This window comes from Salminus brasiliensis, chromosome 11 (genome assembly GCF_030463535.1).
Source record: "Salminus brasiliensis chromosome 11, fSalBra1.hap2, whole genome shotgun sequence".
NCBI lineage: Eukaryota > Metazoa > Chordata > Actinopteri > Characiformes > Bryconidae > Salminus > Salminus brasiliensis.
This window is the reverse complement of record NC_132888.1, coordinates 24407587-24434803: the sequence shown is the minus strand read 5'-3', so window position 1 is coordinate 24434803 and position 27217 is coordinate 24407587. Positions and strand designations below refer to the sequence as shown.

The 27217-nt window shown below is 37.5% G+C and overlaps 83 pseudogenes; all 83 read right to left on the bottom strand.

Annotated features, from left to right (window-relative positions):
• Positions 1-108: 108 nt before the first annotated feature.
• On the bottom strand, positions 109-227 carry LOC140572112 (5S ribosomal RNA; annotated as a pseudogene).
• Positions 228-412: 185 nt separating this feature from the next.
• LOC140568341 (5S ribosomal RNA) lies at positions 413-531 on the bottom strand (annotated as a pseudogene).
• A 490-nt stretch (positions 532-1021) lies between these two features.
• LOC140567924 (5S ribosomal RNA) lies at positions 1022-1140 on the bottom strand (annotated as a pseudogene).
• A 489-nt stretch (positions 1141-1629) lies between these two features.
• Positions 1630-1748, bottom strand: LOC140571823 (5S ribosomal RNA; annotated as a pseudogene).
• Positions 1749-1933: 185 nt separating this feature from the next.
• LOC140569998 (5S ribosomal RNA) lies at positions 1934-2052 on the bottom strand (annotated as a pseudogene).
• Positions 2053-2237: 185 nt separating this feature from the next.
• On the bottom strand, positions 2238-2356 carry LOC140572729 (5S ribosomal RNA; annotated as a pseudogene).
• Positions 2357-2541: 185 nt separating this feature from the next.
• Positions 2542-2660, bottom strand: LOC140571220 (5S ribosomal RNA; annotated as a pseudogene).
• Positions 2661-2845: 185 nt separating this feature from the next.
• Positions 2846-2964, bottom strand: LOC140568339 (5S ribosomal RNA; annotated as a pseudogene).
• A 489-nt stretch (positions 2965-3453) lies between these two features.
• On the bottom strand, positions 3454-3572 carry LOC140567923 (5S ribosomal RNA; annotated as a pseudogene).
• A 185-nt stretch (positions 3573-3757) lies between these two features.
• Positions 3758-3876, bottom strand: LOC140570155 (5S ribosomal RNA; annotated as a pseudogene).
• Positions 3877-4061: 185 nt separating this feature from the next.
• LOC140573229 (5S ribosomal RNA) lies at positions 4062-4180 on the bottom strand (annotated as a pseudogene).
• A 185-nt stretch (positions 4181-4365) lies between these two features.
• LOC140573170 (5S ribosomal RNA) lies at positions 4366-4484 on the bottom strand (annotated as a pseudogene).
• Positions 4485-4669: 185 nt separating this feature from the next.
• On the bottom strand, positions 4670-4788 carry LOC140570939 (5S ribosomal RNA; annotated as a pseudogene).
• Positions 4789-4973: 185 nt separating this feature from the next.
• On the bottom strand, positions 4974-5092 carry LOC140573384 (5S ribosomal RNA; annotated as a pseudogene).
• Positions 5093-5277: 185 nt separating this feature from the next.
• LOC140566098 (5S ribosomal RNA) lies at positions 5278-5396 on the bottom strand (annotated as a pseudogene).
• Positions 5397-5581: 185 nt separating this feature from the next.
• LOC140566931 (5S ribosomal RNA) lies at positions 5582-5700 on the bottom strand (annotated as a pseudogene).
• A 185-nt stretch (positions 5701-5885) lies between these two features.
• LOC140570371 (5S ribosomal RNA) lies at positions 5886-6004 on the bottom strand (annotated as a pseudogene).
• A 185-nt stretch (positions 6005-6189) lies between these two features.
• On the bottom strand, positions 6190-6308 carry LOC140573024 (5S ribosomal RNA; annotated as a pseudogene).
• A 185-nt stretch (positions 6309-6493) lies between these two features.
• On the bottom strand, positions 6494-6612 carry LOC140567969 (5S ribosomal RNA; annotated as a pseudogene).
• A 185-nt stretch (positions 6613-6797) lies between these two features.
• Positions 6798-6916, bottom strand: LOC140567117 (5S ribosomal RNA; annotated as a pseudogene).
• A 185-nt stretch (positions 6917-7101) lies between these two features.
• Positions 7102-7220, bottom strand: LOC140572255 (5S ribosomal RNA; annotated as a pseudogene).
• Positions 7221-7405: 185 nt separating this feature from the next.
• On the bottom strand, positions 7406-7524 carry LOC140566594 (5S ribosomal RNA; annotated as a pseudogene).
• Positions 7525-7709: 185 nt separating this feature from the next.
• Positions 7710-7828, bottom strand: LOC140570088 (5S ribosomal RNA; annotated as a pseudogene).
• A 185-nt stretch (positions 7829-8013) lies between these two features.
• On the bottom strand, positions 8014-8132 carry LOC140573169 (5S ribosomal RNA; annotated as a pseudogene).
• A 185-nt stretch (positions 8133-8317) lies between these two features.
• Positions 8318-8436, bottom strand: LOC140571716 (5S ribosomal RNA; annotated as a pseudogene).
• A 185-nt stretch (positions 8437-8621) lies between these two features.
• On the bottom strand, positions 8622-8740 carry LOC140572225 (5S ribosomal RNA; annotated as a pseudogene).
• A 491-nt stretch (positions 8741-9231) lies between these two features.
• On the bottom strand, positions 9232-9350 carry LOC140567995 (5S ribosomal RNA; annotated as a pseudogene).
• A 185-nt stretch (positions 9351-9535) lies between these two features.
• On the bottom strand, positions 9536-9654 carry LOC140567556 (5S ribosomal RNA; annotated as a pseudogene).
• A 185-nt stretch (positions 9655-9839) lies between these two features.
• LOC140569987 (5S ribosomal RNA) lies at positions 9840-9958 on the bottom strand (annotated as a pseudogene).
• A 185-nt stretch (positions 9959-10143) lies between these two features.
• LOC140573167 (5S ribosomal RNA) lies at positions 10144-10262 on the bottom strand (annotated as a pseudogene).
• A 185-nt stretch (positions 10263-10447) lies between these two features.
• On the bottom strand, positions 10448-10566 carry LOC140567957 (5S ribosomal RNA; annotated as a pseudogene).
• A 185-nt stretch (positions 10567-10751) lies between these two features.
• On the bottom strand, positions 10752-10870 carry LOC140571715 (5S ribosomal RNA; annotated as a pseudogene).
• Positions 10871-11055: 185 nt separating this feature from the next.
• Positions 11056-11174, bottom strand: LOC140571219 (5S ribosomal RNA; annotated as a pseudogene).
• A 491-nt stretch (positions 11175-11665) lies between these two features.
• LOC140567994 (5S ribosomal RNA) lies at positions 11666-11784 on the bottom strand (annotated as a pseudogene).
• A 185-nt stretch (positions 11785-11969) lies between these two features.
• On the bottom strand, positions 11970-12088 carry LOC140567555 (5S ribosomal RNA; annotated as a pseudogene).
• A 185-nt stretch (positions 12089-12273) lies between these two features.
• LOC140569974 (5S ribosomal RNA) lies at positions 12274-12392 on the bottom strand (annotated as a pseudogene).
• Positions 12393-12577: 185 nt separating this feature from the next.
• LOC140573166 (5S ribosomal RNA) lies at positions 12578-12696 on the bottom strand (annotated as a pseudogene).
• A 185-nt stretch (positions 12697-12881) lies between these two features.
• On the bottom strand, positions 12882-13000 carry LOC140567946 (5S ribosomal RNA; annotated as a pseudogene).
• Positions 13001-13185: 185 nt separating this feature from the next.
• Positions 13186-13304, bottom strand: LOC140567934 (5S ribosomal RNA; annotated as a pseudogene).
• A 172-nt stretch (positions 13305-13476) lies between these two features.
• On the bottom strand, positions 13477-13595 carry LOC140567922 (5S ribosomal RNA; annotated as a pseudogene).
• A 185-nt stretch (positions 13596-13780) lies between these two features.
• Positions 13781-13899, bottom strand: LOC140567910 (5S ribosomal RNA; annotated as a pseudogene).
• Positions 13900-14084: 185 nt separating this feature from the next.
• LOC140572984 (5S ribosomal RNA) lies at positions 14085-14203 on the bottom strand (annotated as a pseudogene).
• Positions 14204-14388: 185 nt separating this feature from the next.
• LOC140567899 (5S ribosomal RNA) lies at positions 14389-14507 on the bottom strand (annotated as a pseudogene).
• A 477-nt stretch (positions 14508-14984) lies between these two features.
• LOC140566093 (5S ribosomal RNA) lies at positions 14985-15103 on the bottom strand (annotated as a pseudogene).
• A 185-nt stretch (positions 15104-15288) lies between these two features.
• On the bottom strand, positions 15289-15407 carry LOC140566097 (5S ribosomal RNA; annotated as a pseudogene).
• Positions 15408-15592: 185 nt separating this feature from the next.
• LOC140566070 (5S ribosomal RNA) lies at positions 15593-15711 on the bottom strand (annotated as a pseudogene).
• Positions 15712-15897: 186 nt separating this feature from the next.
• On the bottom strand, positions 15898-16016 carry LOC140567887 (5S ribosomal RNA; annotated as a pseudogene).
• Positions 16017-16201: 185 nt separating this feature from the next.
• On the bottom strand, positions 16202-16320 carry LOC140573165 (5S ribosomal RNA; annotated as a pseudogene).
• Positions 16321-16505: 185 nt separating this feature from the next.
• LOC140567875 (5S ribosomal RNA) lies at positions 16506-16624 on the bottom strand (annotated as a pseudogene).
• A 185-nt stretch (positions 16625-16809) lies between these two features.
• On the bottom strand, positions 16810-16928 carry LOC140573164 (5S ribosomal RNA; annotated as a pseudogene).
• A 185-nt stretch (positions 16929-17113) lies between these two features.
• On the bottom strand, positions 17114-17232 carry LOC140566409 (5S ribosomal RNA; annotated as a pseudogene).
• Positions 17233-17417: 185 nt separating this feature from the next.
• LOC140567864 (5S ribosomal RNA) lies at positions 17418-17536 on the bottom strand (annotated as a pseudogene).
• A 185-nt stretch (positions 17537-17721) lies between these two features.
• Positions 17722-17840, bottom strand: LOC140567852 (5S ribosomal RNA; annotated as a pseudogene).
• A 185-nt stretch (positions 17841-18025) lies between these two features.
• Positions 18026-18144, bottom strand: LOC140572983 (5S ribosomal RNA; annotated as a pseudogene).
• Positions 18145-18329: 185 nt separating this feature from the next.
• Positions 18330-18448, bottom strand: LOC140567840 (5S ribosomal RNA; annotated as a pseudogene).
• Positions 18449-18633: 185 nt separating this feature from the next.
• LOC140566978 (5S ribosomal RNA) lies at positions 18634-18752 on the bottom strand (annotated as a pseudogene).
• A 185-nt stretch (positions 18753-18937) lies between these two features.
• Positions 18938-19056, bottom strand: LOC140566092 (5S ribosomal RNA; annotated as a pseudogene).
• A 185-nt stretch (positions 19057-19241) lies between these two features.
• On the bottom strand, positions 19242-19360 carry LOC140566096 (5S ribosomal RNA; annotated as a pseudogene).
• A 185-nt stretch (positions 19361-19545) lies between these two features.
• On the bottom strand, positions 19546-19664 carry LOC140566069 (5S ribosomal RNA; annotated as a pseudogene).
• Positions 19665-19850: 186 nt separating this feature from the next.
• On the bottom strand, positions 19851-19969 carry LOC140570367 (5S ribosomal RNA; annotated as a pseudogene).
• Positions 19970-20154: 185 nt separating this feature from the next.
• On the bottom strand, positions 20155-20273 carry LOC140573163 (5S ribosomal RNA; annotated as a pseudogene).
• A 185-nt stretch (positions 20274-20458) lies between these two features.
• On the bottom strand, positions 20459-20577 carry LOC140567827 (5S ribosomal RNA; annotated as a pseudogene).
• Positions 20578-20762: 185 nt separating this feature from the next.
• Positions 20763-20881, bottom strand: LOC140573160 (5S ribosomal RNA; annotated as a pseudogene).
• Positions 20882-21066: 185 nt separating this feature from the next.
• Positions 21067-21185, bottom strand: LOC140573347 (5S ribosomal RNA; annotated as a pseudogene).
• A 185-nt stretch (positions 21186-21370) lies between these two features.
• On the bottom strand, positions 21371-21489 carry LOC140567815 (5S ribosomal RNA; annotated as a pseudogene).
• A 185-nt stretch (positions 21490-21674) lies between these two features.
• Positions 21675-21793, bottom strand: LOC140570469 (5S ribosomal RNA; annotated as a pseudogene).
• Positions 21794-21978: 185 nt separating this feature from the next.
• On the bottom strand, positions 21979-22097 carry LOC140566903 (5S ribosomal RNA; annotated as a pseudogene).
• A 185-nt stretch (positions 22098-22282) lies between these two features.
• LOC140571778 (5S ribosomal RNA) lies at positions 22283-22401 on the bottom strand (annotated as a pseudogene).
• A 185-nt stretch (positions 22402-22586) lies between these two features.
• Positions 22587-22705, bottom strand: LOC140566399 (5S ribosomal RNA; annotated as a pseudogene).
• Positions 22706-22890: 185 nt separating this feature from the next.
• On the bottom strand, positions 22891-23009 carry LOC140566892 (5S ribosomal RNA; annotated as a pseudogene).
• A 185-nt stretch (positions 23010-23194) lies between these two features.
• Positions 23195-23313, bottom strand: LOC140572971 (5S ribosomal RNA; annotated as a pseudogene).
• Positions 23314-23498: 185 nt separating this feature from the next.
• LOC140570366 (5S ribosomal RNA) lies at positions 23499-23617 on the bottom strand (annotated as a pseudogene).
• A 185-nt stretch (positions 23618-23802) lies between these two features.
• Positions 23803-23921, bottom strand: LOC140573159 (5S ribosomal RNA; annotated as a pseudogene).
• A 185-nt stretch (positions 23922-24106) lies between these two features.
• LOC140567803 (5S ribosomal RNA) lies at positions 24107-24225 on the bottom strand (annotated as a pseudogene).
• Positions 24226-24410: 185 nt separating this feature from the next.
• On the bottom strand, positions 24411-24529 carry LOC140573158 (5S ribosomal RNA; annotated as a pseudogene).
• A 185-nt stretch (positions 24530-24714) lies between these two features.
• On the bottom strand, positions 24715-24833 carry LOC140571593 (5S ribosomal RNA; annotated as a pseudogene).
• A 185-nt stretch (positions 24834-25018) lies between these two features.
• LOC140570467 (5S ribosomal RNA) lies at positions 25019-25137 on the bottom strand (annotated as a pseudogene).
• Positions 25138-25322: 185 nt separating this feature from the next.
• LOC140566880 (5S ribosomal RNA) lies at positions 25323-25441 on the bottom strand (annotated as a pseudogene).
• Positions 25442-25626: 185 nt separating this feature from the next.
• On the bottom strand, positions 25627-25745 carry LOC140571554 (5S ribosomal RNA; annotated as a pseudogene).
• A 185-nt stretch (positions 25746-25930) lies between these two features.
• On the bottom strand, positions 25931-26049 carry LOC140566398 (5S ribosomal RNA; annotated as a pseudogene).
• A 185-nt stretch (positions 26050-26234) lies between these two features.
• Positions 26235-26353, bottom strand: LOC140566869 (5S ribosomal RNA; annotated as a pseudogene).
• A 185-nt stretch (positions 26354-26538) lies between these two features.
• On the bottom strand, positions 26539-26657 carry LOC140567791 (5S ribosomal RNA; annotated as a pseudogene).
• A 185-nt stretch (positions 26658-26842) lies between these two features.
• LOC140567401 (5S ribosomal RNA) lies at positions 26843-26961 on the bottom strand (annotated as a pseudogene).
• Positions 26962-27217: the final 256 nt, after the last annotated feature.

The window sequence follows — 27217 nt, the reverse complement described above, 5'->3', positions numbered from 1 at the left end:
ATTTCAACACATCAAAATTTACAACACAAAAGAGTTTCAACTACAAATTTGTGCAAAAGATGTAAATAACATGGAAATGTAAGCTTTAATTGTTTGCAGGACTGGAAAAGCTTACAACACCTGGTATTCCCAGACAGTCTCCCATTCAAGTACTAACCAGGCCCAACCCTAGGTAGCTTCTGATATCAGACGAGATCAGGCGTTCTAAGGGGGGAATGGCCGTAAGCAGAAGAACCTTGCAAACTCGAGGATTCAAATTTCATAGCCAAGACCATATTTGTTCAAAACTAAGAAAAAGCATTTCATTTTAACACATCAAAATTTAAAACACAAAAGAGTTTCAACTACAAATTTGTGCAAAAGATGTAAATAACATGGAAATGTAAGCTTTAATTGTTTGCAGGATTGGAAAACCTTACAACACCTGGTATTCCCAGACAGTCTCCCATTCAAGTAATAACCAGGCCCAACCCAAAGTAGCTTCTGAGATCAGACGAGATGAGGCGTTCTAAGGGTGGAATGGCCGTAAGCAGAAGAACCTTACAAACTAGAGGATTCAAATTTCATAGATAAGACCATATTTGTTTAAAATCAAGAAAAAGCAATCCATTTCAACACATCAACATTTACAACACAAAAGAGTTTCAAATACAAATTTATGCAAAAGATGAAAAAAAAAATGGAAATGTAAGCTTTCTTTGTTTGCAGGATTGAAAAAGCATACAATACCTGGTATTCCAATTCTGTCTCCCATTCAAGTACTAACCAGGCCCAACCCAAGTTAGCTTCTGAGATCAGGCAAGATCAGGCATTCTAAGGGTGGAATGGCCGTAAGCAGAAGAACCTTGCAAACTAGAGGATTCAAATTTCATAGATCAGACCATATTTGTTCAAAACCAAGAAAAAGCATTCCATTTCAACACATCAAAATTTACAACACAAAAGAGTTTCAACTACAAATTTGTGCAAAAGATGTAAATAACATGGAAATGTAAGCTTTAATTGTTTGCAGGACTGGAAAATCTTACAACACCTGGTATTCCCAGACAGTCTCCCATTCAAATACTAACCAGGCCCAAACCTAGGTAGCTTCTGAGATCAGACGAGATCAGGCGATCTAAAGGTGGAATGGCTGTAAGCAGAAGAACCTTGCAAACTAGAGGATTCAAATTTCATAGATAAGAACATATTTGTTTAAAATCAAGAAAAAGCATTCCATTTCAACACATCAAAATTTACATCACAAAAGAGTTTCAAATACAAATTTATGCAAAAGATGAAAAAAAAATGGAAATGTAAGCTTTCTTTGTTTGCAGGATTGAAAAAGCATACAATACCTGGTATTCCAATTCAGTCTCCCATTCAAGTACAAACCAGGCCCAATCCAAGTTAGCTTCTGAGATCAGACTAGATCAGGCATTCTAAGGGTGGAATGGCCGTAAGCAGAAGAACCTTGCAAACTAGAGGATTCAAATTTCATAGATAAGACCATATTTGTTCAAAACCAAGAAAAAGCATTCCATTTCAACACATCAAAATTTACAACACAAAAGAGTTTCAACTACAAATTTGTGCAAAAGATGTAAATAACATGGAAATGTAAGCTTTCATTGTTTGCAGGATTGAAAAAGCTTACAACACCTGGTATTCCCAGACAGTCTCCCATTCAAGTACTAACCAGGCCCAACCCTAGGTAGCTTCTGAGATCAGACAAGATCAGGCGTTCTAAGGGTGGAATGGCCATAAGCAGAAGAACCGTGCAAACTAGAGAATTCAAATTTCATAGCTAAGACCATATTTGTTCAAAACCAAGAAAAAGCATTCCATTTCAACACATCAAAATTTACAACACAAAAGAGTTTCAACTACAAATTTGTGCAAAACATGTAAATAACATGGAAACGTAAGCTTTAATTGTTTGCAGGACTGGAAAAGCTTACAACACCTGGTATTCCCAGACAGTCTCCCATTCAAGTACTAACCAGGCCCAACCCTAGGTAGCTTCTGAGATCAGACGAGATCAGGCGTTCTAAGGGTGGAATGGCCGTAAGCAGAAGAACCTTGCAAACTAGAGGATTCAAATTTCATAGCTAAGACCATATTTGTTCAAAACCAAGAAAAAGCATTCCATTTTAACACATCAACATTTACAACACAAAAGAGTTTCAACTACAAATTTGTGCAAAAGATGTAAATAACATGGAAATGTAAGCTTTCTTTGTTTGCAGGATTGAAAAAGCTTACAACACCTGGTATTCCCATTAAGTCTCCCATTCAAGTACTAACCAGGCCCAACCCTAGATAGCTTCTGAGATCAGACAAGATCAGGCATTCTAAGGGTGGAATGGCCGTAAGCAGAAGAACCTTGCAAACTAGAGGATTCAAATTTCATAGATAAGACCATATTTGTTCAAAACCAAGAAAAAGCATTCCATTTCAACACATCAAAATTTACAACACAAAAGAGTTTCAACTACAAATTTGTGCAAAAGATGTAAATAACATGGAAATGTAAGCTTTAATTGTTTGCAGGACTGGAAAAGCTTACAACACCTGGTATTCCCAGACAGTCTCCCATTCAAGTACTAACCAGGCCCAACCCTAGGTAGCTTCTGATATCAGACGAGATCAGGCGTTCTAAGGGTGGAATGGCCGTAAGCAGAAGAACCTTGCAAACTCGAGGATTCAAATTTCATAGCCAAGACCATATTTGTTCAAAACTAAGAAAAAGCATTTCATTTCAACACATCAAAATTTAAAACACAAAAGAGTTTCAACTACAAATTTGTGCAATAGATGTAAATAACATGGAAATGTAAGCTTTAATTGTTTGCAGGATTGGAAAACCTTACAACACCTGGTATTCCCAGACAGTCTCCCATTCAAGTAATAACCAGGCCCAACCCAAAGTAGCTTCTGAGATCAGACGAGATGAGGCGTTCTAAGGGTGGAATGGCCGTAAGCAGAAGAACCTTACAAACTAGAGGATTCAAATTTCATAGATAAGACCATATTTGTTTAAAATCAAGAAAAAGCAATCCATTTCAACACATCAACATTTACAACACAAAAGAGTTTCAAATACAAATTTATGCAAAAGATGAAAAAAAAATGGAAATGTAAGCTTTCTTTGTTTGCAGGATTGAAAAAGCATACAATACCTGGTATTCCAATTCTGGCTCCCATTCAAGTACTAACCAGGCCCAACCCAAGTTAGCTTCTGAGATCAGGCAAGATCAGGCATTCTAAGGGTGGAATGGCCGTAAGCAGAAGAACCTTGCAAACTAGAGGATTCAAATTTCATAGATCAGACCATATTTGTTCAAAACCAAGAAAAAGCATTCCATTTCAACACATCAAAATTTACAACACAAAAGAGTTTCAACTACAAATTTGTGCAAAAGATGTAAATAACATGGAAATGTAAGCTTTAATTGTTTGCAGGACTGGAAAATCTTACAACACCTGGTATTCCCAGACAGTCTCCCATTCAAATACTAACCAGGCCCAAACCTAGGTAGCTTCTGAGATCAGACGAGATCAGGCGATCTAAAGGTGGAATGGCTGTAAGCAGAAGAACCTTGCAAACTAGAGGATTCAAATTTCATAGCTAAGACCATATTTGTTCAAAACCAAGAAAAAGCATTCCATTTTAACACATCAACATTTACAACACAAATGAGTTTCAACTACAAATTTGTGCAAAAGATGTAAATAACATGGAAATGTAAGCTTTCTTTGTTTGCAGGATTGAAAAAGCTTACAACACCTGGTATTCCCATTCAGTCTCCCATTCAAGTACTAACCAGGCCCAACCCTAGGTAGCTTCTGAGATCAAACGAGATCAGGCGTTCTAAGGGTGGAATGGCCGTAAGCAGAAGAACCGTCCAAACTAGAGGATTCAAATTTCATAGATAAGACCATATTTGTTCAAAACCAAGAAAAAGCATTCCATTTCAACACATCAAAATTTACAACACAAAAGAGTTTCAACTACAAATTTGTGCAAAAGATGTAAATAACATGGAAATGTAAGCTTTAATTGTTTGCAGGACTGGAAAAGCTTACAACACCTGGTATTCCCATTCAGTCTCCCATTCAAGTACTAACCAGGCCCAACCCAAGGTAGCTTTTGAGATCAGACGAGATCAGGCGTTCTAAGGGTGGAATGGCCGTAAGCAGAAGAACCTTGCAAACTAGAGGATTCAAATTTCATAGCTAAGACCATATTTGTTCAAAACCAAGAAAAAGCATTCCATTTTAACACATCAACATTTACAACACAAAAGAGTTTCAACTACAAATTTGTGCAAAAGATGTAAATAACATGGAAATGTAAGCTTTCTTTGTTTGCAGGATTGAAAAAGCTTACAACACCTGGTATTCCCATTCAGTCTCCCATTCAAGTACTAACCAGGCCCAACCCTAGCTAGCTTCTGAGATCAGACAAGATCAGGCATTCTAAGGGTGGAATGGCCGTAAGCAGAAGAACCTTGTTAACTAGAGGATTCAAATTTCATAGATAAGACCATATTTGTTCAAAACCAAGAAAAAGCATTCCATTTCAACACATCAAAATTTACAACACAAAAGAGTTTCAACTACAAATTTGTGCAAAAGATGTAAATAACATGGAAATGTAAGCTTTCATTGTTTGCAGGATTGAAAAAGCTTACAACACCTGGTATTCCCAGACAGTCTCCCATTCAAGTACTAACCAGGCCCAACCCTAGGTAGCTTCTGAGATCAGACGAGATCAGGCGATCTAAAGGTGGAATGGCTGTAAGCAGAAGAACCTTGCAAACTAGAGGATTCAAATTTCATAGCTAAGACCATATTTGTTCAAAACCAAGAAAAAGCATTCCATTTTAACACATCAACATTTACAACACAAATGAGTTTCAACTACAAATTTGTGCAAAAGATGTAAATAACATGGAAATGTAAGCTTTCTTTGTTTGCAGGATTGAAAAAGCTTACAACACCTGGTATTCCCATTCAGTCTCCCATTCAAGTACTAACCAGGCCAAACCCTAGGTAGCTTCTGAGATCAAACGAGATCAGGCGTTCTAAGGGTGGAATGGCCGTAAGCAGAAGAACCTTCCAAACTAGAGGATTCAAATTTCATAGATAAGACCATATTTGTTCAAAACCAAGAAAAAGCATTCCATTTCAACACATCAAAATTTACAACACAAAAGAGTTTCAACTACAAATTTGTGCAAAAGATGTAAATAACATGGAAATGTAAGCTTTAATTGTTTGCAGGACTGGAAAAGCTTACAACACCTGGTATTCCCATTCAGTCTCCCATTCAAGTACTAACCAGGCCCAACCCGAGGTAGCTTTTGAGATCAGACGAGATCAGGCGTTCTAAGGGTGGAATGGCCGTAAGCAGAAGAACCTTGCAAACTAGAGGATTCAAATTTCATAGCTAAGACCATATTTGTTCAAAACCAAGAAAAAGCATTCCATTTTAACACATCAACATTTACAACACAAAAGAGTTTCAACTACAAATTTGTGCAAAAGATGTAAATAACATGGAAATGTAAGCTTTCTTTGTTTGCAGGATTGAAAAAGCTTACAACACCTGGTATTCCCATTCAGTCTCCCATTCAAGTACTAACCAGGCCCAACCCTAGCTAGCTTCTGAGATCAGACAAGATCAGGCATTCTAAGGGTGGAATGGCCGAAAGCAGAAGAACCTTGTTAACTAGAGGATTCAAATTTCATAGATAAGACCATATTTGTTCAAAACCAAGAAAAAGCATTCCATTTCAACACATCAAAATTTACAACACAAAAGAGTTTCAACTACAAATTTGTGCAAAAGATGTAAATAACATGGAAATGTAAGCTTTAATTGTTTGCAGGACTGGAAAAGCTTACAACACCTGGTATTCCCATTCAGTCTCCCATTCAAGTACTAACCAGGCCCAACCCTAGGTAGCTTCTGAGATCAGACGAGATCAGGCGTTCTAAGGGTGGAATGGCCATAAGCAGAAGAACCTTGCAAACTAGAGGATTCAAATTTCATAGATAAGACCATATTTGTTCAAAATCAAGAAAAAGCATTCCATTTCAACACACCAACATTTACAACACAAAAGAGTTTCAAATACAAATTTGTGCAAAAGATGAAAAAGAAATGGAAATGTAAGCTTTCATTGTTTGCAGGATTGAAAAAGCTTACAACACCTAGTATTCCCAAACAGTCTCCCATTCAAGTACTAACCAGGCCCAACCCTAGGTAGCTTCTGAGATCAGACAAGATCAGGCGTTCTAAGGGTGGAATGGCCGTAAGCAGAAGAACCTTGTTAACTAGAGGATTCAAATTTCATAGATAAGACCATATTTGTTCAAAACCAAGAAAAAGCATTCCATTTAAACACATCAAAATTTACAACACAAAAGAGTTTCAACTACAAATTTGTGCAAAAGATGTAAATAACATGGAAATGTAAGCTTTAATTGTTTGCAGGATTGGAAAAGCTTACAACACCTGGTATTCCCATTCAGTCTCCCATTCAAGTACTAACCAGGCCCAACCCTAGGTAGCTTCTGAGATCAGACGAGATCAGGCGTTCTAAGGGTGGAATGGCCGTAAGCAGAAGAACCTTGCAAACTAGAGGATTCAAATTTCATAGCTAAGACCATATTTGTTCAAAACCAAGAAAAAGCATTCCATTTTAACACATCAACATTTACAACACAAAAGAGTTTCAACTACAAATTTGTGCAAAAGATGTAAATAACATGGAAATGTAAGCTTTCTTTGTTTGCAGGGTTGAAAAAGCTTACAACACCTGGTATTCCCATTCTGTCTCCCATTCAAGTACTAACCAGGCCCAACCCTAGGTAGCTTCTGAGATCAGACAAGATCAGGCATTCTAAGGGTGGAATGGCCGTAAGCAGAAGAACCTTGTTAACTAGAGGATTCAAATTTCATAGATAAGACCATATTTGTTCAAAACCAAGAAAAAGCATTCCATTTCAACACATCAAAATTTACAACACAAAAGAGTTTCAACTACAAATTTGTGCAAAAGATGTAAATAACATGGAAATGTAAGCTTTAATTGTTTGCAGGACTGGAAAAGCTTACAACACCTGGTATTCCCAGAGAGTCTCCCATTCAAGTACTAACCAGGCCCAACCCTAGGTAGCTTCTGAGAACAAACGAGATCAGGCGTTCTAAGGGTGGAATGGCCATAAGCAGAAGAACCTTGCAAACTAGAGGATTCAAATTTCATAGATAAGACCATATTTGTTCAAAATCAAGAAAAAGCATTCCATTTCAACACATCAACATTTACAACACAAAAGAGTTTCAAATACAAATTTGTGCAAAAGATGAAAAAAAAATGGAAATGTAAGCTTTCATTGTTTGCAGGATTGAAAAAGCTTACAACACCTAGTATTCCCAGACAGTCTCCCATTCAAGTACTAACCAGGCCCAACCCTAGGTAGCTTCTGAGATCAGACAAAATCAGGCGTTCTAAGGGTGGAATGGCCGTAAGCAGAAGAACCATGCAAACTAGAGAATTCAAATTTCATAGCTAAGACCATATTTTTTCAAAACCAAGAAAAAGCATTCCATTTAAACACATCAAAATTTACAACACAAAAGAGTTTCAACTATAAATTTGTGCAAAACATGTAAATAACATGGAAACGTAAGCTTTAATTGTTTGCAGGACTGGAAAAGCTTACAACACCTGGTATTCCCAGACAGCCTCCCATTCAAGTACTAACCAGGCCCAACCCTAGGTAGCTTCTGAGATCAGACGAGATCAGGCGTTCTAAGGGTGGAATGGCCGTAAGCAGAAGAACCTTGCAAACTAGAGGATTCAAATTTCATAGCTAAGACCATATTTGTTCAAAACCAAGAAAAAGCATTCCATTTTAACACATCAACATTTACAACACAAAAGAGTTTCAACTACAAATTTGTGCAAAAGATGTAAATAACATGGAAATGTAAGCTTTCTTTGTTTGCAGGATTGAAAAAGCTTACAACACCTGGTATTCCCATTCAGTCTCCCATTCAAGTACTAACCAGGCCCAACCCTAGCTAGCTTCTGAGATCAGACAAGATCAGGCATTCTAAGGGTGGAATGGCCGTAAGCAGAAGAACCTTGCAAACTAGAGGATTCAAATTTCATAGATAAGACCATATTTGTTCAAAACCAAGAAAAAGCATTCCATTTCAACACATCAAAATTTACAACACAAAAGAGTTTCAACTACAAATTTGTGCAAAAGATGTAAATAACATGGAAATGTAAGCTTTAATTGTTTGCAGGACTGGAAAAGCTTACAACACCTGGTATTCCCATTCAGTCTCCCATTCAAGTACTAACCAGGCCCAACCCTAGGTAGCTTCTGAGATCAGACGAGATCAGGCGATCTAAGGGTGGAATGGCCATAAGCAGAAGAACCTTGCAAACTAGAGGATTCAAATTTCATAGCTAAGACCATATTTGTTCAAAATCAAGAAAAAGCATTCCATTTTAACACATCAACATTTACAACACAAAAGAGTTTCAACTACAAATTTGTGCAAAATATGTAAATAACATGGAAATGTAAGCTTTAATTGTTTGCAGGACTGGAAAAGCTTACAACACCTGGTATTCCCATTCAGTCTCCCATTCAAGTACTAACCAGGCCCAACCCTAGGTAGCTTCTGATATCAGACGAGATCAGGCGTTCTAAGGGTGGAATGGCCGTAAGCAGAAGAACCTTTCAAACTCGAGGATTCAAATTTCATAGCCAAGACCATATTTGTTCAAAACTAAGAAAAAGCATTTCATTTTAACACATCAAAATTTAAAACACAAAAGAGTTTCAACTACAAATTTGTGCAAAAGATGTAAATAACATGGAAATGTAAGCTTTAATTGTTTGCAGGATTGGAAAACCTTACAACACCTGGTATTTCCAGACAGTCTCCCATTCAAGTAATCACCAGGCGCAACCAAAAGTAGCTTCTGAGATCAGACGAGATGAGGCGTTCTAAGGGTGGAATGGCCGTAAGCAGAAGAACCTTGCAAACTAGAGGATTCAAATTTCATAGATAAGACCATATTTGTTTAAAATCAAGAAACAGCAATCCATTTCAACACATCAACATTTACAACACAAAAGAGTTTCAAATACAAATTTATGCAAAAGATGAAAAAAAAAAATGGAAATGTAAGCTTTCTTTGTTTGCAGGATTGAAAAAGCATACAATACCTGGTATTCCAATTCTGTCTCCCATTCAAGTACTAACCAGGCCCAACCCAAGTTAGCTTCTGAGATCAGACGAGATCAGGCGATCTAAAGGTGGAATGGCTGTAAGCAGAAGTACCTTGCAAACTAGAGGATTCAAATTTCATAGATAAGACCATATTTGTTCAAAACCAAGAAAAAGCATTCCATTTCAACACATCAAAATTTACAACACAAAAGAGTTTCAACTACAAATTTGTGCAAAAGATGTAAATAACATGGAAATGTAAGCTTTCATTGTTTGCAGGATTGAAAAAGCTTACAACACCTGGTATTCCCAGACAGTCTCCCATTCAAGTACTAAGCAGGCCAAACCCTAGGTAGCTTCTGAGATCAGACAAGATCAGGCGTTCTAAGGGTGGAATGGCCGTAAGCAGATGAACCGTGCAAACAAGAGAATTCAAATTTCATAGCTAAGACCATATTTGTTCAAAACCAAGAAAAAGCATTCCATTTCAACACATCAAAATTTACAACACAAAAGAGTTTCAACTACAAATTTGTGCAAAAGATGTAAATAACATGGAAATGTAAGCTTTAATTGTTTGCAGGACTGGAAAAGCTTACAACACCTGGTATTCCCAGACAGTCTCCCATTCAAGTACTAACCAGGCCCAACCCTAGGTAGCTTCTGAGATCAGACGAGATCAGGCGTTCTAAGGGTGGAATGGCCGTAAGCAGAAGAACCTTGCAAACTAGAGGATTCAAATTTCATAGCTAAGACCATATTTGTTCAAAACCAAGAAAAAGCATTCCATTTCAACACATCAACATTTACAACACAAAAGAGTTTCAACTACAAATTTGTGCAAAAGATGTAAATAACATGGAAATGTAAGCTTTCTTTGTTTGCAGGATTGAAAAAGCTTACAACACCTGGTATTCCCATTCAGTCTCCCATTCAAGTACTAACCAGGCCCAACCCTAGCTAGCTTCTGAGATCAGACAAGATCAGGCATTCTAAGGGTGGAATGGCCGTAAGCAGAAGAACCTTGTTAACTAGAGGATTCAAATTTCATAGATAAGACCATATTTGTTCAAAACCAAGAAAAAGCATTCCATTTCAACACATCAAAATTTACAACACAAAAGAGTTTCAACTACAAATTTGTGCAAAAGATGTAAATAACATGGAAATGTAAGCTTTAATTGTTTGCAGGACTGGAAAAGCTTACAACACCTGGTATTCCCATTCAGTCTCCCATTCAAGTACTAACCAGGCCCAACCCTAGGTAGCTTCTGAGATCAGACGAGATCAGGCGTTCTAAGGGTGGAATGGCCGTAAGCAGAAGAACCTTGCAAACTAGAGGATTCAAATTTCATAGTTAAGACCATATTTGTTCAAAACCAAGAAAAAGCATTCCATTTCAACACATCAAAATTTACAACACAAAAGAGTTTCAACTACAAATTTGTGCAAAAGATGTAAATAACATGGAAATGTAAGCTTTAATTGTTTGCAGGACTGGAAAAGCTTACAACACCTGGTATTCCCATTCAGTCTCCCATTCAAGTACTAACCAGGCCCAACCCTAGGTAGCTTCTGAGATCAGACGAGATCAGGCGATCTAAGGGTGGAATGGCCATAAGCAGAAGAACCTTGCAAACTAGAGGATTCAAATTTCATAGCTAAGACCATATTTGTTCAAAATCAAGAAAAAGCATTCCATTTTAACACATCAACATTTACAACACAAAAGAGTTTCAACTACAAATTTGTGCAAAATATGTAAATAACATGGAAATGTAAGCTTTAATTGTTTGCAGGACTGGAAAAGCTTACAACACCTGGTATTCCCAGACAGTCTCCCATTCAAGTACTAACCAGGCCCAACCCTAGGTAGCTTCTGATATCAGACGAGATCAGGCGTTCTAAGGGTGGAATGGCCGTAAGCAGAAGAACCTTTCAAACTCGAGGATTCAAATTTCATAGCCAAGACCATATTTGTTCAAAACTAAGAAAAAGCATTTCATTTTAACACATCAAAATTTAAAACACAAAAGAGTTTCAACTACAAATTTGTGCAAAAGATGTAAATAACATGGAAATGTAAGCTTTAATTGTTTGCAGGATTGGAAAACCTTACAACACCTGGTATTTCCAGACAGTCTCCCATTCAAGTAATCACCAGGCGCAACCAAAAGTAGCTTCTGAGATCAGACGAGATGAGGCGTTCTAAGGGTGGAATGGCCGTAAGCAGAAGAACCTTGCAAACTAGAGGATTCAAATTTCATAGATAAGACCATATTTGTTTAAAATCAAGAAACAGCAATCCATTTCAACACATCAACATTTACAACACAAAAGAGTTTCAAATACAAATTTATGCAAAAGATGAAAAAAAAAAATGGAAATGTAAGCTTTCTTTGTTTGCAGGATTGAAAAAGCATACAATACCTGGTATTCCAATTCTGTCTCCCATTCAAGTACTAACCAGGCCCAACCCAAGTTAGCTTCTGAGATCAGACGAGATCAGGCGATCTAAAGGTGGAATGGCTGTAAGCAGAAGAACCTTGCAAACTAGAGGATTCAAATTTCATAGATAAGACCATATTTGTTCAAAACCAAGAAAAAGCATTCCATTTCAACACATCAAAATTTACAACACAAAAGAGTTTCAACTACAAATTTGTGCAAAAGATGTAAATAACATGGAAATGTAAGCTTTCATTGTTTGCAGGATTGAAAAAGCTTACAACACCTGGTATTCCCAGACAGTCTCCCATTCAAGTACTAAGCAGGCCAAACCCTAGGTAGCTTCTGAGATCAGACAAGATCAGGCGTTCTAAGGGTGGAATGGCCGTAAGCAGATGAACCGTGCAAACAAGAGAATTCAAATTTCATAGCTAAGACCATATTTGTTCAAAACCAAGAAAAAGCATTCCATTTCAACACATCAAAATTTACAACACAAAAGAGTTTCAACTACAAATTTGTGCAAAAGATGTAAATAACATGGAAATGTAAGCTTTAATTGTTTGCAGGACTGGAAAAGCTTACAACACCTGGTATTCCCAGACAGTCTCCCATTCAAGTACTAACCAGGCCCAACCCTAGGTAGCTTCTGAGATCAGACGAGATCAGGCGTTCTAAGGGTGGAATGGCCGTAAGCAGAAGAACCTTGCAAACTAGAGGATTCAAATTTCATAGCTAAGACCATATTTGTTCAAAACCAAGAAAAAGCATTCCATTTCAACACATCAACATTTACAACACAAAAGAGTTTCAACTACAAATTTGTGCAAAAGATGTAAATAACATGGAAATGTAAGCTTTCTTTGTTTGCAGGATTGAAAAAGCTTACAACACCTGGTATTCCCATTCAGTCTCCCATTCAAGTACTAACCAGGCCCAACCCTAGCTAGCTTCTGAGATCAGACAAGATCAGGCATTCTAAGGGTGGAATGGCCGTAAGCAGAAGAACCTTGTTAACTAGAGGATTCAAATTTCATAGATAAGACCATATTTGTTCAAAACCAAGAAAAAGCATTCCATTTCAACACATCAAAATTTACAACACAAAAGAGTTTCAACTACAAATTTGTGCAAAAGATGTAAATAACATGGAAATGTAAGCTTTAATTGTTTGCAGGACTGGAAAAGCTTACAACACCTGGTATTCCCATTCAGTCTCCCATTCAAGTACTAACCAGGCCCAACCCTAGGTAGCTTCTGAGATCAGACGAGATCAGGCGTTCTAAGGGTGGAATGGCCGTAAGCAGAAGAACCTTGCAAACTAGAGGATTCAAATTTCATAGATAAGACCATATTTGTTCAAAACCAAGAAAAAGCATTCCATTTCAACACATCAAAATTTACAACACAAAAGAGTTTCAACTACAAATTTGTGCAAAAGATGTAAATAACATGGAAATGTAAGCTTTAATTGTTTGCAGGACTGGAAAAGCTTACAACACCTGGTATTCCCATTCAGTCTCCCATTCAAGTACTAACCAGGCCCAACCCTAGGTAGCTTCTGAGATCAGACGAGATCAGGCGTTCTAAGGGTGGAATGGCCGTAAGCAGAAGAACCTTGCAAACTAGAGGATTCAAATTTCATAGCTAAGACCATATTTGTTCAAAACCAAGAAAAAGCATTCCATTTTAACACATCAACATTTACAACACAAAAGAGTTTCAACTACAAATTTGTGCAAAAGATGTAAATAACATGGAAATGTAAGCAGGACTGGACAAGCTTACAACACCTGGTATTCCCATTCAGTCTCCCATTCAAGTACTAACCAGGCCCAACCCTAGGTAGCTTCTGAGATCAGACGAGATCAGGCGTTCTAAGGGTGGAATGGCCGTAAGCAGAAGAACCTTATTAACTAGAGGATTCAAATTTCATAGATAAGACCATATTTGTTCAAAACCAAGAAAAAGCATTCCATTTCAACACATCAAAATTTACAACACAAAAGAGTTTCAACTACAAATTTGTGCAAAAGATGTAAATAACATGGAAATGTAAGCTTTAATTGTTTGCAGGACTGGAAAAGCTTACAACACCTGGTATTCCCATTCAGTCTCCCATTCAAGTACTAACCAGGCCCAACCCTAGGTAGCTTCTGAGATCAGACGAGATCAGGCGTTCTAAGGGTGGAATGGCCGTAAGCAGAAGAACCTTGCAAACTAGAGGATTCAAATTTCATAGATAAGACCATATTTGTTCAAAACCAAGAAAAAGCATTCCATTTCAACACATCAAAATTTACAACACAAAAGAGTTTCAACTACAAATTTGTGCAAAAGATGTAAATAACATGGAAATGTAAGCTTTAATTGTTTGCAGGACTGGAAAAGCTTACAACACCTGGTATTCCCATTCAGTCTCCCATTCAAGTACTAATCAGGCCCAACCCTAGGTAGCTTCTGAGATCAGACGAGATCAGGCGTTCTAAGGGTGGAATGGCAATAAGCAGAAGAACCTTGCAAACTAGAGGATTCAAATTTCATAGATAAGACCATATTTGTTCAAAACCAAGAAAAAGCATTCCATTTCAACACATCAAAATTTACAACACAAAAGAGTTTCAACTACAAATTTGTGCAAAAGATGTAAATAACATGGAAATGTAAGCTTTAATTGTTTGCAGGACTGGAAAAGCTTACAACACCTGGTATTCCCATTCAGTCTCCCATTCAAGTACTAACCAGGCCCAACCCTAGGTAGCTTCTGAGATCAGACGAGATCAGGCGTTCTAAGGGTGGAATGGCCGTAAGCGGAAGAACCTTGCAAACTAGAGGATTCAAATTTCATAGATAAGACCATATTTGTTCAAAACCAAGAAAAAGCATTCCATTTCAACACATCAAAATTTACAACACAAAAGAGTTTCAACTACAAATTTGTGCAAAAGATGTAAATAACATGGAAATGTAAGCTTTAATTGTTTGCAGGACTGGAAAACCTTACAACACCTGGTATTCCCATTCAAGTACTAACCAGGCCCAACCCGAGGTAGCTTCTGAGATCAGACGAGATCAGGCGTTCTAAGGGTGGAATGGCCGTAAGCAGAAGAACCTTGCAAACTAGAGGATTCAAATTTCATAGCTAAGACCATATTTGTTCAAAACCAAGAAAAAGCATTCCATTTTAACACATCAACATTTACAACACAAAAGAGTTTCAACTACAAATTTGTGCAAAAGATGTAAATAACATGGAAATGTAAGCTTTCTTTGTTTGCAGGATTGAAAAAGCTTACAACACCTGGTATTCCCATTCAGTCTCCCATTCAAGTACTAACCAGGCCCAACCCTAGGTAGCTTCTGAGATTAGACGAGATCAGGCGTTCTAAGGGTGGAATGGCCGCAAGCAGAAGAACCTTGCAAACTAGAGGATTCAAATTTCATAGATAAGACCATATTTGTTCAAAACCAAGAAAAAGCATTCCATTTCAACACATCAAAATTTACAACACAAAAGAGTTTCAACTACAAATTTGTGCAAAAGATGTAAATAACATGGAAATGTAAGCTTTAATTGTTTGCAGGACTGGAAAAGCTTACAACACCTGGTATTCCCATTCAGTCTCCCATTCAAGTACTAACCAGGCCCAACCCGAGGTAGCTTTTGAGATCAGACGAGATCAGGCGTTCTAAGGGTGGAATGGCCGTAAGCAGAAGAACCTTGCAAACTAGAGGATTCAAATTTCATAGCTAAGACCATATTTGTTCAAAACCAAGAAAAAGCATTCCATTTTAACACATCAACATTTACAACACAAAAGAGTTTCAACTACAAATTTGTGCAAAAGATGTAAATAACATGGAAATGTAAGCTTTCTTTGTTTGCAGGATTGAAAAAGCTTACAACACCTGGTATTCTCATTCAGTCTCCCATTCAAGTACTAACCAGGCCCAACCCTAGCTAGCTTCTGAGATCAGACAAGATCAGGCATTCTAAGGGTGGAATGGCCGTAAGCAGAAGAATCTTGTTAACTAGAGGATTCAAATTTCATAGATAAGGACCATATTTGTTCAAAACCAAGAAAAAGCATTCCATTTCATCACATCAAAATTTACAACACAAAAGAGTTTCAACTACAAATTTGTGCAAAAGATGTAAATAACATGGAAATGTAAGCTTTAATTGTTTGCAGGACTGGAAAAGCTTACAACACCTGGTATTCCCATTCAGTCTCCCATTCAAGTACTAACCAGGCCCAACCCTAGGTAGCTTCTGAGATCAGACGAGATCAGGCGTTCTAAGGGTGGAATGGCCGTAAGCAGAAGAACCTTGCAAACTAGAGGATTCAAATTTCATAGCTAAGATCATATTTGTTCAAAACCAAGAAAAAGCATTCCATTTTAACACATCAACATTTACAACACAAAAGAGTTTCAACTGCAAATTTGTGCAAAAGATGTAAATATCATGGAAATGTAAGCTTTCTTTGTTTGCAGGATTGAAAAAGCTTACAACACCTGGTATTCCCATTCAGTCTCCCATTCAAGTACTAACCAGGCCCAACCCTAGCTAGCTTCTGAGATCAGACAAGATCAGGCATTCTAAGGGTGGAATGGCCGTAAGCAGAAAAACCTTGTTAACTAGAGGATTCAAATTTCATAGATAAGACCATATTTGTTCAAAACCAAGAAAAAGCATTCCATTTCAACACATCAAAATTTACAACCCAAAAGAGTTTCAAATACAAATTTCTACAAAAGATTAAAAAAAAATGGAAATGTAAGCTTTAATTGTTTGCAGGATTGAAAAAGCTTACAACACCTGGTATTCCCATTCAGTCTCCCATTCAAGTACTAACCAGGCCCAACCCTAGGTAGCTTCTGAGATCAGACGAGATCAGGCGTTCTAAGGGTGGAATGGCCGTAAGCAGAAGAACCTTGCAAACTAGAGGATTCAAATTTCATAGCTAAGACCATATTTGTTCAAAACCAAGAAAAAGCATTCCATTTTAACACATCAACATTTACAACACAAAAGAGTTTCAACTACAAATTTGTGCAAAAGATGTAAATAACATGGAAATGTAAGCTTTCTTTGTTTGCAGGATTGAAAAAGCTTACAACACCTGGTATTCCCATTCAGTCTCCCATTCAAGTACTAACCAGGCCCAACCCTAGCTAGCTTCTGAGATCAGACAAGATCAGGCATTCTAAGGGTGGAATGGCCGTAAGCAGAAGAACCTTGCAAACTAGAGGATTCAAATTTCATAGATAAGACCATATTTGTTCAAAACCAAGAAAAAGCATTCCATTTCAACACATCAAAATTTACAACACAAAAGAGTTTCAACTACAAATTTGTGCAAAAGATGTAAATAACATGGAAATGTAAGCTTTAATTGTTTGCAGGACTGGAAAAGCTTACAACACCTGGTATTCCCATTCAGTCTCCCATTCAAGTACTAACCAGACCCAACCCTAGCTAGCTTCTGAGATCAAACGAGATCAGGCGTTCTAAGGGTGGACTGGCCGTAAGCAGAAGAACCTTGCAAACTAGAGGATTCAAATTTCATAGATAAGACCATATTTGTTCAAAACCAAGAAAAAGCATTCCATTTCAACACATCAAAATTTACAACAAAAAAGAGTTTCAACTACAAATTTGTGCAAAAGATGTAAATAACATGGAAATGTAAGCTTTAATTGTTTGCAGGACTGCAAAAGCTTACAACACCTGGTATTCCCATTCAGTCTCCCATTCAAGTACTAACCAGGCCCAACCCTAGGTAGCTTCTGAGATCAGACGAGATCAGGCGTTCTAAGGGTGGAATGGCCGTAAGCAGAAGAACCTTGCCAACTAGAGGATTCAAATTTCATAGATAAGACCATATTTGTTCAAAACCAAGAAAAAGCATTCCATTTCAACACATCAAAATTTACAACACAAAAGAGTTTCAACTACAAATTTGTGCAAAAGATGTAAATAACATGGAAATGTAAGCTTTAATTGTTTGCAGGACTGGAAAAGCTTACAACACCTGGTATTCCCATTCAGTCTCCCATTCAAGTACTAACCAGGCCCAACCCTAGGTAGCTTCTGAGATCAGACGAGATCAGGCGTTCTAAGGGTGGAATGGCCGTAAGCAGAAGAACCTTGCAAACTAGAGGATTCAAATTTCATAGATAAGACCATATTTGTTCAAAACCAAGAAAAAGCATTCCATTTCAACACATCAAAATTTACAACACAAAAGAGTTTCAACTACAAATTTGTGCAAAAGATGTAAATAACATGGAAATGTAAGCTTTAATTGTTTGCAGGACTGGAAAAGCTTACAACACCTGGTATTCCCATTCAGTCTCCCATTCAAGTACTAATCAGGCCCAACCCTAGGTAGCTTCTGAGATCAGACGAGATCAGGCGTTCTAAGGGTGGAATGGCAATAAGCAGAAGAACCTTGCAAACTAGAGGATTCAAATTTCATAGATAAGACCATATTTGTTCAAAACCAAGAAAAAGCATTCCATTTCAACACATCAAAATTTACAACACAAAAGAGTTTCAACTACAAATTTGTGCAAAACATGTAAATAACATGGAAATGTAAGCTTTAATTGTTTGCAGGACTGGAAAAGCTTACAACACCTGGTATTCCCATTCAGTCTCCCATTCAAGTACTAACCAGGCCCAACCCTAGGTAGCTTCTGAGATCAGACGAGATCAGGCGTTCTAAGGGTGGAATGGCCGTAAGCGGAAGAACCTTGCAAACTAGAGGATTCAAATTTCATAGATAAGACCATATTTGTTCAAAACCAAGAAAAAGCATTCCATTTCAACACATCAAAATTTACAACACAAAAGAGTTTCAACTACAAATTTGTGCAAAAGATGTAAATAACATGGAAATGTAAGCTTTAATTGTTTGCAGGACTGGAAAAGCTTAAAACACCTGGTATTCCCATTCAGTCTCCCATTCAAGTACTAACCAGGCCCAACCCGAGGTAGCTTCTGAGATCAGACGAGATCAGGCGTTCTAAGGGTGGAATGGCCGTAAGCAGAAGAACCTTGCAAACTAGAGGATTCAAATTTCATAGCTAAGACCATATTTGTTCAAAACCAAGAAAAAGCATTCCATTTTAACACATCAACATTTACAACACAAAAGAGTTTCAACTACAAATTTGTGCAAAAGATGTAAATAACATGGAAATGTAAGCTTTCTTTGTTTGCAGGATTGAAAAAGCTTACAACACCTGGTATTCCCATTCAGTCTCCCATTCAAGTACTAACCAGGCCCAACCCTAGGTAGCTTCTGAGATTAGACGAGATCAGGCGTTCTAAGGGTGGAATGGCCGCAAGCAGAAGAACCTTGCAAACTAGAGGATTCAAATTTCATAGATAAGACCATATTTGTTCAAAACCAAGAAAAAGCATTCCATTTCAACACATCAAAATTTACAACACAAAAGAGTTTCAACTACAAATTTGTGCAAAAGATGTAAATAACATGGAAATGTAAGCTTTAATTGTTTGCAGGACTGGAAAAGCTTACAACACCTGGTATTCCCATTCAGTCTCCCATTCAAGTACTAACCAGGCCCAACCCGAGGTAGCTTTTGAGATCAGACGAGATCAGGCGTTCTAAGGGTGGAATGGCCGTAAGCAGAAGAACCTTGCAAACTAGAGGATTCAAATTTCATAGCTAAGACCATATTTGTTCAAAACCAAGAAAAAGCATTCCATTTTAACACATCAACATTTACAACACAAAAGAGTTTCAACTACAAATTTGTGCAAAAGATGTAAATAACATGGAAATGTAAGCTTTCTTTGTTTGCAGGATTGAAAAAGCTTACAACACCTGGTATTCTCATTCAGTCTCCCATTCAAGTACTAACCAGGCCCAACCCTAGCTAGCTTCTGAGATCAGACAAGATCAGGCATTCTAAGGGTGGAATGGCCGTAAGCAGAAGAATCTTGTTAACTAGAGGATTCAAATTTCATAGATAAGGACCATATTTGTTCAAAACCAAGAAAAAGCATTCCATTTCATCACATCAAAATTTACAACACAAAAGAGTTTCAACTACAAATTTGTGCAAAAGATGTAAATAACATGGAAATGTAAGCTTTAATTGTTTGCAGGACTGGAAAAGCTTACAACACCTGGTATTCCCATTCAGTCTCCCATTCAAGTACTAACCAGGCCCAACCCTAGGTAGCTTCTGAGATCAGACGAGATCAGGCGTTCTAAGGGTGGAATGGCCGTAAACAGAAGAACCTTGCAAACTAGAGGATTCAAATTTCATAGCTAAGATCATATTTGTTCAAAACCAAGAAAAAGCATTCCATTTTAACACATCAACATTTACAACACAAAAGAGTTTCAACTACAAATTTGTGCAAAAGATGTAAATATCATGGAAATGTAAGCTTTCTTTGTTTGCAGGATTGAAAAAGCTTACAACACCTGGTATTCCCATTCAGTCTCCCATTCAAGTACTAACCAGGCCCAACCCTAGCTAGCTTCTGAGATCAGACAAGATCAGGCATTCTAAGGGTGGAATGGCCGTAAGCAGAAGAACCTTGTTAACTAGAGGATTCAAATTTCATAGATAAGACCATATTTGTTCAAAACCAAGAAAAAGCATTCCATTTCAACACATCAAAATTTACAACCCAAAAGAGTTTCAAATACAAATTTCTACAAAAGATTAAAAAAAAATGGAAATGTAAGCTTTAATTGTTTGCAGGATTGAAAAAGCTTACAACACCTGGTATTCCCATTCAGTCTCCCATTCAAGTACTAACCAGGCCCAACCCTAGGTAGCTTCTGAGATCAGACGAGATCAGGCGTTCTAAGGGTGGAATGGCCGTAAGCAGAAGAACCTTGCAAACTAGAGGATTCAAATTTCATAGCTAAGACCATATTTGTTCAAAACCAAGAAAAAGCATTCCATTTTAACACATCAACATTTACAACACAAAAGAGTTTCAACTACAAATTTGTGCAAAAGATGTAAATAACATGGAAATGTAAGCTTTCTTTGTTTGCAGGATTGAAAAAGCTTACAACACCTGGTATTCCCATTCAGTCTCCCATTCAAGTACTAACCAGGCCCAACCCTAGCTAGCTTCTGAGATCAGACAAGATCAGGCATTCTAAGGGTGGAATGGCCGTAAGCAGAAGAACCTTGCAAACTAGAGGATTCAAATTTCATAGATAAGACCATATTTGTTCAAAACCAAGAAAAAGCATTCCATTTCAACACATCAAAATTTACAACACAAAAGAGTTTCAACTACAAATTTGTGCAAAAGATGTAAATAACATGGAAATGTAAGCTTTAATTGTTTGCAGGACTGGAAAAGCTTACAACACCTGGTATTCCCATTCAGTCTCCCATTCAAGTACTAACCAGACCCAACCCTAGCTAGCTTCTGAGATCAGACGAGATCAGGCGTTCTAAGGGTGGACTGGCCGTAAGCAGAAGAACCTTGCAAACTAGAGGATTCAAATTTCATAGATAAGACCACATTTGTTCAAAACCAAGAAAAAGCATTCCATTTCAACACATCAAAATTTACAACAAAAAAGAGTTTCAACTACAAATTTGTGCAAAAGATGTAAATAACATGGAAATGTAAGCTTTAATTGTTTGCAGGACTGCAAAAGCTTACAACACCTGGTATTCCCATTCAGTCTCCCATTCAAGTACTAACCAGGCCCAACCCTAGGTAGCTTCTGAGATCAGACGAGATCAGGCGTTCTAAGGGTGGAATGGCCGTAAGCAGAAGAACCTTGCCAACTAGAGGATTCAAATTTCATAGATAAGACCATATTTGTTCAAAACCAAGAAAAAGCATTCCATTTCAACACATCAAAATTTACAACACAAAAGAGTTTCAACTACAAATTTGTACAAAAGATGTAAATAACATGGAAATGTAAGCTTTAATTGTTTGCAGGACTGGAAAAGCTTACAACACCTGGTATTCCCATTCAGTCTCCCATTCAAGTACTAACCAGGCCCAACCCTAGCTAGCTTCTGAGATCAGACGAGATCAGGCGTTCTAAGGGTGGAATGGCCGCAAGCAGAAGAACCTTGCAAACTAGAGGATTCAAATTTCATAGATAAGACCATATTTGTTCAAAACCAAGAAAAAGCATTCCATTTCAACACATCACATTTTACATCACAAAAGAGTTTCAACTACAAATGTGTGCAAAAGATGTAAATAACATGGAAATGTAAGCTTTAATTGTTTGCAGGACTGGAAAAGCTTACAACACCTGGTATTCCCATTCAGTCTCCCATTCAAGTACTAACCAGGCCCAACCCTAGCTAGCTTCTGAGATCAGACGAGATCAGGCGTTCTAAGGGTGGAATGGCCGTAAGCAGAAGAACCTTGCAAACTAGAGGATTCAAATTTCATAGATAAGACCATATTTGTTCAAAACCAAGAAAAAGCATTCCATTTCAACACATCAAAATTTACAACACAAAAGAGTTTCAACTACAAATTTGTGCAAAAGATGTAAATAACATGGAAATGTAAGCTTTAATTGTTTGCAGGACTGGAAAAGCTTACAACACCTGGTATTCCCATTCAGTCTCCCATTCAAGTACTAACCAGGCCCAACCCTAGGTAGCTTCTGAGATCAGACGAGATCAGGCGTTCTAAGGGTGGAATGGCTGTATGCAGAAGAACCTTGCAAACTAGAGGATTCAAATTTCATAGCTAAGACCATATTTGTTCAAAACCAAGAAAAAGCATTCCATTTTAACACATCAACATTTACAACACAAAAGAGTTTCAACTACAAATTTGTGCAAAAGATGTAAATAACATGGAAATGTAAGCTTTCTTTCTTTGCAGGATTGAAAAAGCTTACAACACCTGGTATTCCCATTCAGTCTCCCATTCAAGTACTAACCAGGCCCAACCCTAGGTAGCTTCTGAGATCAGACAAGATCAGGCATTCTTAGCGTGGAATGGCCGTAAGCAGAAGAACCTTGTTAACTAGAGGATTCAAATTTCATAGATAAGACCATATTTGTTCAAAACCAAGAAAAAGCATTCCATTTCAACACATCAAAATTTACAACACAAAAGAGTTTCAACTACAAATTTGTGCAAAAGATGTAAATAACATGGAAATGTAAGCTTTAATTGTTTGCAGGACTGGAAAAGCTTACAACACCTGGTATTCCCATTCAGTCTCCCATTCAAGTACTAACCAGGCCCAACCCTAGCTAGCTTCTGAGATCAGACGAGATCAGGCGTTCTAAGGGTGGAATGGCCGTAAGCAGAAGAACCTTGCAAACTAGAGGATTCAAATTTCATAGCTAAGACCATATTTGTTCAAAACCAAGAAAAAGCATTCCATTTTAACACATCAACATTTACAACACAAAAGAGTTTCAACTACAAATTTGTGCAAAAGATGTAAATAACATGGAAATGTAAGCTTTCTTTGTTTGCAGGATTGAAAAAGCTTACAACACCTGGTATTCCCATTCAGTCTCCCATTCAAGTACTAACCAGGCCCAACCCTAGCTAGTTTCTGAGATCAGACAAGATCAGGCATTCTAAGGGTGGAATGGCCGTAAGCAGAAGAACCTTGTTAACTAGAGGATTCAAATTTCATAGATAAGACCATATTTGTTCAAAACCAAGAAAAAGCATTCCATTTCAACACATCAAAATTTACAACACAAAAGAGTTTCAACTACAAATTTGTGCAAAAGATGTAAATAACATGGAAATGTAAGCTTTAATTGTTTGCAGGACTGGAAAAGCTTACAACACCTGGTATTCCCATTCAGTCTCCCATTCAAGTACTAACCAGGCCCAACCCTAGGTAGCTTCTGAGATCAGACGAGATCAGGCGTTCTAAGGGTGGAATGGCCGTAAACAGAAGAACCTTGCAAACTAGAGGATTCAAATTTCATAGCTAAGATCATATTTGTTCAAAACCAAGAAAAAGCATTCCATTTTAACACATCAACATTTACAACACAAAAGAGTTTCAACTACAAATTTGTGCAAAAGATGTAAATATCATGGAAATGTAAGCTTTCTTTGTTTGCAGGATTGAAAAAGCTTACAACACCTGGTATTCCCATTCAGTCTCCCATTCAAGTACTAACCAGGCCCAACCCTAGCTAGCTTCTGAGATCAGACAAGATCAGGCATTCTAAGGGTGGAATGGCCGTAAGCAGAAGAACCTTGTTAACTAGAGGATTCAAATTTCATAGATAAGACCATATTTGTTCAAAACCAAGAAAAAGCATTCCATTTCAACACATCAAAATTTACAACCCAAAAGAGTTTCAAATACAAATTTCTACAAAAGATTAAAAAAAAATGGAAATGTAAGCTTTAATTGTTTGCAGGATTGAAAAAGCTTACAACACCTGGTATTCCCATTCAGTCTCCCATTCAAGTACTAACCAGGCCCAACCCTAGGTAGCTTCTGAGATCAGACGAGATCAGGCGTTCTAAGGGTGGAATGGCCGTAAGCAGAAGAACCTTGCAAACTAGAGGATTCAAATTTCATAGCTAAGACCATATTTGTTCAAAACCAAGAAAAAGCATTCCATTTTAACACATCAACATTTACAACACAAAAGAGTTTCAACTACAAATTTGTGCAAAAGATGTAAATAACATGGAAATGTAAGCTTTCTTTGTTTGCAGGATTGAAAAAGCTTACAACACCTGGTATTCCCATTCAGTCTCCCATTCAAGTACTAACCAGGCCCAACCCTAGCTAGCTTCTGAGATCAGACAAGATCAGGCATTCTAAGGGTGGAATGGCCGTAAGCAGAAGAACCTTGCAAACTAGAGGATTCAAATTTCATAGATAAGACCATATTTGTTCAAAACCAAGAAAAAGCATTCCATTTCAACACATCAAAATTTACAACACAAAAGAGTTTCAACTACAAATTTGTGCAAAAGATGTAAATAACATGGAAATGTAAGCTTTAATTGTTTGCAGGACTGGAAAAGCTTACAACACCTGGTATTCCCATTCAGTCTCCCATTCAAGTACTAACCAGACCCAACCCTAGGTAGCTTCTGAGATCAGACGAGATCAGGCGTTCTAAGGGTGGAATGGCCGTAAGCAGAAGAACCTTGCCAACTAGAGGATTCAAATTTCATAGATAAGACCATATTTGTTCAAAACCAAGAAAAAGCATTCCATTTCAACACATCAAAATTTACAACACAAAAGAGTTTCAACTACAAATTTGTACAAAAGATGTAAATAACATGGAAATGTAAGCTTTAATTGTTTGCAGGACTGGAAAAGCTTACAACACCTGGTATTCCCATTCAGTCTCCCATTCAAGTACTAACCAGGCCCAACCCTAGCTAGCTTCTGAGATCAGACGAGATCAGGCGTTCTAAGGGTGGAATGGCCGCAAGCAGAAGAACCTTGCAAACTAGAGGATTCAAATTTCATAGATAAGACCATATTTGTTCAAAACCAAGAAAAAGCATTCCATTTCAACACATCACATTTTACATCACAAAAGAGTTTCAACTACAAATGTGTGCAAAAGATGTAAATAACATGGAAATGTAAGCTTTAATTGTTTGCAGGACTGGAAAAGCTTACAACACCTGGTATTCCCATTCAGTCTCCCATTCAAGTACTAACCAGGCCCAACCCTAGCTAGCTTCTGAGATCAGACGAGATCAGGCGTTCTAAGGGTGGAATGGCCGTAAGCAGAAGAACCTTGCAAACTAGAGGATTCAAATTTCATAGATAAGACCATATTTGTTCAAAACCAAGAAAAAGCATTCCATTTCAACACATCAAAATTTACAACACAAAAGAGTTTCAACTACAAATTTGTGCAAAAGATGTAAATAACATGGAAATGTAAGCTTTAATTGTTTGCAGGACTGGAAAAGCTTACAACACCTGGTATTCCCATTCAGTCTCCCATTCAAGTACTAACCAGGCCCAACCCTAGGTAGCTTCTGAGATCAGACGAGATCAGGCGTTCTAAGGGTGGAATGGCCGTATGCAGAAGAACCTTGCAAACTAGAGGATTCAAATTTCATAGCTAAGACCATATTTGTTCAAAACCAAGAAAAAGCATTCCATTTTAACACATCAACATTTACAACACAAAAGAGTTTCAACTACAAATTTGTGCAAAAGATGTAAATAACATGGAAATGTAAGCTTTCTTTCTTTGCAGGATTGAAAAAGCTTACAACACCTGGTATTCCCATTCAGTCTCCCATTCAAGTACTAACCAGGCCCAACCCTAGGTAGCTTCTGAGATCAGACAAGATCAGGCATTCTTAGCGTGGAATGGCCGTAAGCAGAAGAACCTTGTTAACTAGAGGATTCAAATTTCATAGATAAGACCATATTTGTTCAAAACCAAGAAAAAGCATTCCATTTCAACACATCAAAATTTACAACACAAAAGAGTTTCAACTACAAATTTGTGCAAAAGATGTAAATAACATGGAAATGTAAGCTTTAATTGTTTGCAGGACTGGAAAAGCTTACAACACCTGGTATTCCCATTCAGTCTCCCATTCAAGTACTAACCAGGCCCAACCCTAGCTAGCTTCTGAGATCAGACGAGATCAGGCGTTCTAAGGGTGGAATGGCCGTAAGCAGAAGAACCTTGCAAACTAGAGGATTCAAATTTCATAGCTAAGACCATATTTGTTCAAAACCAAGAAAAAGCATTCCATTTTAACACATCAACATTTACAACACAAAAGAGTTTCAACTACAAATTTGTGCAAAAGATGTAAATAACATGGAAATGTAAGCTTTAATTGTTTGCAGGACTGGAAAAGCTTACAACACCTGGTATTCCCATTCAGTCTCCCATTCAAGTACTAACCAGGCCCAACCCTAGGTAGCTTCTGAGATCAGACGAGATCAGGCGTTCTAAGGGTGGAATGGCCGTAAGCAGAAGAACCTTGCAAACTAGAGGATTCAAATTTCGTAGATAAGACCATATTTGTTCAAAACCAAGAAAAAGCATTCCATTTCAGAACATCAAAATTTACAACACAAAAGAGTTTCAACTACAAATTTGTGCAAAAGATGTAAATAACATGGAAATGTAAGCTTTAATTGTTTGCAGGACTGGAAAAGCTTACAACACCTGGTATTCCCATTCAGTCTCCCATTCAAGTACTAACAAGGCCCAACCCTAGGTAGCTTCTGAGATCAGACGAGATCAGGCGTTCTAAGGGTCGAATGGCCGTAAGCAGAAGAACCTTGCAAACTAGAGGATTCAAATTTCATAGCTAAGACCATATTTGTTCAAAACCAAGAAAAAGCATTCCATTTTAACACATCAACATTTACAACACAAAAGAGTTTCAACTACAAATTTGTGCAAAAGATGTAAATAACATGGAAATGTAAGCTTTCTTTGTTTGCAGGATTGAAAAAGCTTACAACAACTGGTATTCCCAATCAGTCTCCCATTCAAGTACTAACCAGGCCCAACCCTAGCTAGCTT